General features: G+C 44.3%; 1 pseudogene across 1 annotated transcript; it reads left to right on the forward strand.

The window, feature by feature from the left end:
• The first annotated feature begins 6,304 nt into the window (after positions 1–6,304).
• LOC310800018 (P2Y purinoceptor 1 pseudogene) lies at positions 6,305–7,288 on the forward strand (annotated as a pseudogene). The gene has a single exon. The product of its transcript is annotated as a P2Y purinoceptor 1 pseudogene (transcript).
• The last annotated feature ends 5 nt before the right edge of the window (positions 7,289–7,293 follow it).

A 7,293-nucleotide genomic window follows, 5' to 3' on the forward strand; every position in this document is an offset into this window, starting at 1 on the left:
GATTGCTATGTATATATATATATATGTGTATATATATATATATATATATATATATATATATATATATATATATATATATATATATATATATATATATATATATATATATATATATATAATCACAGGTTCGGTTATGCTCCAGTCTAGGGGCAAACAAATAGCACCGCAACTCTGCAACATGAAAGAAATATGGCTGTCATCAAAGAGAAATGAAAGTGTGGCTCACCTGGCGAGGGTATCGTAGTCCGCAGTATCACAGTTTCCGGGCTCATTAAATGCCAGCCCTTCACGTCATTTCCTGAGCCAACCCCTTTCTCTCAATGACAGCCATCAAAATATTAATAGATATATAATACATACATAGGCGGAGTTTGACTTTTTTTTTTTTTACGACTGGGGGAGCCCCTTAACTCCACCCATGAATACATATAAACAATCATAACGTCCTATCTGAGAGGGAGTATAGCGATCCGTCACAATATACAGATCCTTTCCAAAAATAAATAAATAATATATATATTAATATATATATAAATATATAATGGAAATACCATGGATGACCGTGGGCTTCAGCGGATTGTCAAGCAAAGGATTAAAAAATTTGGCGGAGATTCAGAGGGAGTGGACTGAGGCTGGAGTCAGTCATAACTGAGAAGTAACTGCACCCCGACCGACCAGAGGAGGTGCTAGTGCAGCGACCAGGACACATACCCCTAACAAAGAACTTTTATGGAAAGAACTGAAAGCTCCATATTGCCCCATTGCAACATCAGCGCCCAGCAGCCTCCGCCATTTTTTATTTTTGGAAGCGTGACAGCGCCAAAAGAACCTCGCACAGGCTCGCAGTGGTCAGCTGCGGTAGCGCGGGCCCCTATAATCAGCCTCTCTAAACAGTAACTCAACGGGAGAACACTCTAAATTTCGTGGATTCACATCTTTTCTGGGCGTACTGCAAATCTTGATTGAAGTGGTGTAGTGCAGGGATGTAAAACAACAACCATATTGTGGAAACTAAGCAAAATTTTTCGTTTTCTTTGTTTAGTTTTTTCAAGATAAATAGCTAATGCGGCTGTCGTCCACTCCGTCAGAAGTGCGTTGCCGTGGTTTTAACCTCGGGTCCTTGCATTAGCTATTTATCTTGAAAAAACTAAACAAAGAAAACGAAAAATTTTGCTTAGTTTCCACAATATGGTTGTTGTTTTACATCCCTGCACTACACCACTTCAATCAAGATTTGCAGTACGCCCAGAAAAGATGTGAATCCACGAAATTTAGAGTGTTCTCCCGTTGAGTTACTGTTTAGAGAGGCTGATTATAGGGGCCCGCGCTACCGCAGCTGACCACTGCGAGGCGCATTCTGTTTCCAAAAATGGCCGGAGTTTCGTCTCTTTCCTTCCATGCTCTTTGCCCCTAATCCAGCTTCCCATCCGCAGACACCAGCCAATCATGCCTGTATGGACGCCCAACCACGCCGGAGGTGACTCGGGGGCGTGAATCTGCGACCCTCGTGTTGGTAAGCAGGGACTCTACTGCTACACTACCCGGATGCCCTATGATTATTTGTATTACTCACCCCAGGCATGAACTCAGTAAAGATGAAAAGTTTCTTTTTTTTTAGGTCCCGCAGACAGCCAAAGTATCGGATGATCCGCTCATGATGCAGCAGAGTGTTCAACAGCTTCACCTCATTCTCCAGACTGGTCACCACCTGCAGAGATAGAGACATCTCATTCTCCAGACTGGTCACCACCTGCAGAGATAGAGACATCTCATTCTCCAGACTGGTCACCACCTGCAGAGATAGAGACATCTCATTCTCCAGACTGGTCACCACCTGCAGAGATAGAGACATCTCATTCTCCAGACTGGTCACCACCTGCAGAGATAGAGACATCTCATTCTCCAGACTGGTCACCACCTGCAGAGATAGAGACATCTCATTCTCCAGACTGGTCACCACCTGCAGAGATAGAGACATCTCATTCTCCAGACTGGTCACCACCTGCAGAGATAGAGACATCTCATTCTCCAGACTGGTCACCACCTGCAGAGATAGAGACATCTCATTCTCCAGACTGGTCACCACCTGCAGAGATAGAGACATCTCATTCTCCAGACTGGTCACCACCTGCAGAGATAGAGACATCTCATTCTCCAGACTGGTCACCACCTGCAGAGATAGAGACATCTCATTCTCCAGACTGGTCACCACCTGCAGAGATAGAGACATCTCATTCTCCAGACTGGTCACCACCTGCAGAGATAGAGACATCTCATTCTCCAGACTGGTCACCACCTGCAGAGATAGAGACATCTCATTCTCCAGACTGGTCACCACCTGCAGAGATAGAGACATCTCATTCTCCAGACTGGTCACCACCTGCAGAGATAGAGACATCTCATTCTCCAGACTGGTCACCACCTGCAGAGATAGAGACATCTCATTCTCCAGACTGGTCACCACCTGCAGAGATAGAGACATCTCATTCTCCAGACTGGTCACCACCTGCAGAGATAGAGACATCTCATTCTCCAGACTGGTCACCACCTGCAGAGATAGAGACATCTCATTCTCCAGACTGGTCACCACCTGCAGAGATAGAGACATCTCATTCTCCAGACTGGTCACCACCTGCAGAGATAGAGACATCTCATTCTCCAGACTGGTCACCACCTGCAGAGATAGAGACATCTCATTCTCCAGACTGGTCACCACCTGCAGAGATAGAGACATCTCATTCTCCAGACTGGTCACCACCTGCAGAGATAGAGACATCTCATTCTCCAGACTGGTCACCACCTGCAGAGATAGAGACATCTCATTCTCCAGACTGGTCACCACCTGCAGAGATAGAGACATCTCATTCTCCAGACTGGTCACCACCTGCAGAGATAGAGACATCTCATTCTCCAGACTGGTCACCACCTGCAGAGATAGAGACATCTCATTCTCCAGACTGGTCACCACCTGCAGAGATAGAGACATCTCATTCTCCAGACTGGTCACCACCTGCAGAGATAGAGACATCTCATTCTCCAGACTGGTCACCACCTGCAGAGATAGAGACATCTCATTCTCCAGACTGGTCACCACCTGCAGAGATAGAGACATCTCATTCTCCAGACTGGTCACCACCTGCAGAGATAGAGACATCTCATTCTCCAGACTGGTCACCACCTGCAGAGATAGAGACATCTCATTCTCCAGACTGGTCACCACCTGCAGAGATAGAGACATCTCATTCTCCAGACTGGTCACCACCTGCAGAGATAGAGACATCTCATTCTCCAGACTGGTCACCACCTGCAGAGATAGAGACATCTCATTCTCCAGACTGGTCACCACCTGCAGAGATAGAGACATCTCATTCTCCAGACTGGTCACCACCTGCAGAGATAGAGACATCTCATTCTCCAGACTGGTCACCACCTGCAGAGATAGAGACATCTCATTCTCCAGACTGGTCACCACCTGCAGAGATAGAGACATCTCATTCTCCAGACTGGTCACCACCTGCAGAGGTAGAGACATCTCATTCTCCAGACTGGTCACCACCTGCAGAGGTAGAGACATCTCATTCTCCAGACTGGTCACCACCTGCAGAGATAGAGACATCTCATTCTCCAGACTGGTCACCACCTGCAGAGATAGAGACATCTCATTCTCCAGACTGGTCACCACCTGCAGAGATAGAGACATCTCATTCTCCAGACTGGTCACCACCTGCAGAGATAGAGACATCTCATTCTCCAGACTGGTCACCACCTGCAGAGATAGAGACATCTCATTCTCCAGACTGGTCACCACCTGCAGAGATAGAGACATCTCATTCTCCAGACTGGTCACCACCTGCAGAGGTAGAGACATCTCATTCTCCAGACTGGTCACCACCTGCAGAGATAGAGACATCTCATTCTCCAGACTGGTCACCACCTGCAGAGATAGAGACATCTCATTCTCCAGACTGGTCACCACCTGCAGAGATAGAGACATCTCATTCTCCAGACTGGTCACCACCTGCAGAGATAGAGACATTGAAAATAACAGAGCAACAGAGAAAAGTGTTTCAATTCAGAAAGTGGGAGAGAAATTAAAATTTACTACCGTAAAACTGAATTCACAGGGCTATATTTAGGACCAGTGTTGGGAGTAACTAGTTACTAGGTAACTAGTTACTGTAACTTAACTACTTTTTTCAGTAACTAGTAATCTAACTAATTACTTTTTCAAATTCAGTAACTCAGTTACAGTTACTAAAATAGTAACTGGGCTAGTTACTAGTTACTTTAGGACATGAAAATAACGGACAACTTCAGAGGATTACCCAGTTTCTGATCCTCAGACCTAGTCCGGGGAGAGAGCTGCAGCCAGAGCCCCAGAGGCTAATGACCTTGATAGGCTATAAGCCTCCCCAATAAGCGAAGGTTCAATGCCACACTGTGGCACAGCAACACTAACATAATGTGTGCATTAATAACAATCGAAGCGGACTTTTAAAAGTAACGCAAAAGTTACTTTCCCTAGTAACTAATTACTTTGAAGTAACTGGTAACGTTAAAGTAATTAAATTACCTTTTGAGAGAAGTAACTAGTAACTGTAACTAATTACCAATTTTCAGTAACTTTCCCAACACTGTTTAGGACCTTCGTCTACATGGGCAAAGCCTTTAATTTAACTCAATTTGAGTTCTGAGATTAATCTCTGAATTCCGACTTTAAAGGGATAGTTCACATCTTTTAAAGCTTTGCCCTATTTGCTGCTTGATTGGTAGAGTTATTTCTCAGCACAATCCAGGCAAAGTTGGGCAAAAACAAATACAAGTTAAATGGGGTCACACTATATGTACAATCTGACTGAGGCTCACTGAAATGTTATCCACAGTGCTCACGAAGCGAGCTGCAGGACAGGCGAGGCCACACAGCGTTAGGGGTGGGAATCGCTGAGTAGCTCACGATACGATATGGTCACGATACTTGGCCCTCGATAACGATATTATCACGATACAGCGATTCTGCGATAATCGATATATTGGAAGACGATACATCACGATACCTGTGTAACTGAAGAGAAAAAAATACCCCTAAAAGGCAAGAAGCAGGTATTATGTATTTATTAGCAGAATTGACATGAACTCTCTCAGAGTTCACTCACTCACTCATAACATTTTCGATACCACGGAGGAAAAGTTACACATTAAGTCTTTTTTATTATTATTATTAAAACAAGAAAACCTATATAACCTACCTACCTATATAATTTCTAAAAGTAGATATTAATGAGCAAACATTTCCATTCATGTAGCCTACATTATTTATGTTTTTGTTTCAACTACAAACATAAATAAACGTCAACTTGAAACTATGTTTCAACTACCACACACAGCATATTTAGCCTGTTTATTAAAAAAAAAAAAATAATAATAATAAACATATCGATACTTGGTGCCAGTGTATCGATAACGTATCGCAAGTGGAAATATCGCGATACCCTGAGTATCGATATTTTGTCCCACCCCTACACAGCGTCCGAACTCCTGTAGCGAGCCCGCGCAGCGGGTGAGCCTAGGAATCGAGTGCGCGTAGCGCGCGAGATGCCTAGTGTGTTAAACAGTCACACTTTCACTTTCATTTCAAGTCAATTTCATTTAGTGCCAGGTGCAAAAATAAAATATAGCCTCATGAGAGAGCAGGGTTTCAAACAGGAAGTCACATTGTGTTTCTTCCACCGCTCATAATTCAGTTTCCATCTCTATAAACAACATCATCCACTGAAAGAGACGGATGTAGAAAAGGCCCTCTCATACCGACTGATGAGACCAAGCACATCAGAAACACCCACGGGACGGATGCGAACCCGCGACCTATAAGAATCTGATTGATGTCATGGACTTGACCACCGTAATCGGTGAGGCCATTGATGATGTCGCTGCAGCTGTGAGGTCATCAATGATGTCACTGCAACTGTGAGGTCACCGATGATGTCATAAGTGATGTCATGTGTGTGCTGTGAGGTCATAGGTGCAGCTGTGATGTCATCGGCGATGCCATACATGCCACGATATAAAATAAGTGATGTTTCAGTCTATCTCTACTCTCCCCGATGCCCTGTTTGTTCGACTGCCACGTACTTGATCTGCTACCTTTACTTCTGCCTGTGTTCCTCCAATAAAGCTTGAACGACATCTCCGTGGTTCTCATCGGTCATCCAGCGAGTTCCAATTTAAATAATCCAACACAAAATAAGTGGAAGCTACAACTTCCCTACAACGGATTTTAACGGATTACTTTGCTTTTCAAAAGACAATGATGAACATCTCTTGTAAACTAGAAAGCGAACCCTTTCCACATAAATTCCTACCTGCTGTTTACACCTTAGTATTCATCGTCGGCCTGATAGCTAATGGTTTGGGATTGAAGTCGTTGGTCCAGAACTGGAAGAAACTGGGGAACATCAACATTTTTGTTCTCAACCTTGGACTCTCCGATTTTTTGGATCTGCTCACGCTGCCGTTTCTGGTCGCGTACCATGTTTTGGGGGATAAATGGATCTTTGGAGATGTGTTCTGCAAGATAACAAGATTCTGCTTCAACCTGAATCTATATGGCAGCATTGGGTTCCTCACCTGTATCAGTGTGTACAGGTACCTGGCCATTGTCCACCCAATGAGAGTGATGGGAAGAATAACCATCACCCACTCTGTGGTTATCACGATAATGGTTTGGGTCTTGGTGAGCATTCAAATCCTCCCAGACATGTTCTTCACTAAGACAGATGGAACTGGGAAATGTTATGATAGCACTTCTAAGTTCTACGTTGAGGATTACCTGAACTACAGTCTTGGATTGACCGTCACTGGATTTTGCATCCCTTTCCTCATCACACTGGGCTGCTATGGACACGTGATTGTCATTCTCTGCCGCAGAAACACTATTGATAAGGTACTGAAACAGAGAAGCTTGAAGTTGTTGTTCATTTTGATCCTACTCTTCTCTGTTTGTTACATTCCATATTATGTATTGAGGAACCTCAACCTCAGGGCAAGAATTTTGACAAATCAGGGGTTGTGCCCTGAATGGAGCAACCGAGCCTACGTTGCTCAACAGATAAGTCGTGGACTTGTGTGTCTGAACAGCGCCCTCAACCCCCTGGTTTACCTCCATGGAAATGAAGACCTTCCAGCTCAGCTCAGACAACTGTTCCAGCAAGCTCGTCAGAAGGTCACGCGATTGTCCATCACTCACAGACAAGTTCCAATGGTGGAAAATCACTGCAACTTGCATGTATGAATTGA

Source organism: Poromitra crassiceps (assembly GCF_964638095.1).
Source record: "Poromitra crassiceps genome assembly, chromosome: 29".
NCBI classification, from domain to species: domain Eukaryota; kingdom Metazoa; phylum Chordata; class Actinopteri; order Beryciformes; family Melamphaidae; genus Poromitra; species Poromitra crassiceps.